Below are 896 nucleotides of genomic sequence, written 5' to 3'. Positions count from 1 at the left end.
GCTGTGAATTTCACTGCACCCAACTGGGCCCAGATAAGGACAATGCTGACGACAGAGCTGCCCAAAGTGTCCTGGTCCATTGTGAGATGGACCAGATCTCTTTTGGCAGCTCAGAAGTCACACCCCCAATTTGTCTTGTTTTTTACTAATCCAAAATGGAGGAAGAAACCTGAAAAGATAATGACAACTATAAACTTTTTTAATTTTAGAGAGAAAGATTTGATTGAACTGTGAAACCAGAGAAATGACTCTTTTTAGTGTCTTAAATTTTGTAGCAGAGTTTGCTTGTTTTAGGAATGAAAAGGACAAAAGCCATACCAATACATGGAGGATGACGGGAGCAAACATTGCCCAGTGATCAACTTGAAAAACAGCTTGAGCATTTCTACTGCTTGATTGCATAATTCCAGTTCATGAACATCTAGTACATTATTCTTTTGCTTGCAGGAGGAATGTAATTGCTCAATGAAATATGAAAGAGTTAACAAAGGCTGTGTCCAAAGTTGTATGCCAAATTTTTGCTTTAATTAGCTTGCTTATTCAAATATCTACTTTGATCTCTTTGGGATTTCTGAACTTCATTACCTCTTTCCTTAAAGAAAAGTTAATCTGGTTGCCTTAGCTCCGGAGCGCCTATTGGGGAGCGAGTAGGGAGCTTCGTGTTTGCTAGTCGTGTGTTAAATCTCTGCAGCTGCTTGTGTGGACAATGGACGGTCGTCTCTCCAAATTGAGGTTTGGGATATTATAAATAAAGCTGCTGTGAATATTACTACTTATACCTCTTCCCAAACATACGCTTTCCTTCCTGTTGGGTTTTAAAGATTGCCTTCAGCTGCCTGCCTGCCTGTCTGCGATCACCCGGCGGCGTGCGCTCGAGCTCCCGGCCTGCGCGGGAG

The sequence above is a fragment of the Fukomys damarensis genome, unplaced genomic scaffold (assembly GCF_012274545.1).
Source record: "Fukomys damarensis isolate Sample0158 unplaced genomic scaffold, DMR_v1.0_HiC HiC_scaffold_7, whole genome shotgun sequence".
Lineage (NCBI taxonomy): Eukaryota > Metazoa > Chordata > Mammalia > Rodentia > Bathyergidae > Fukomys > Fukomys damarensis.
Note: the sequence above shows the minus strand (reverse complement) of the source record.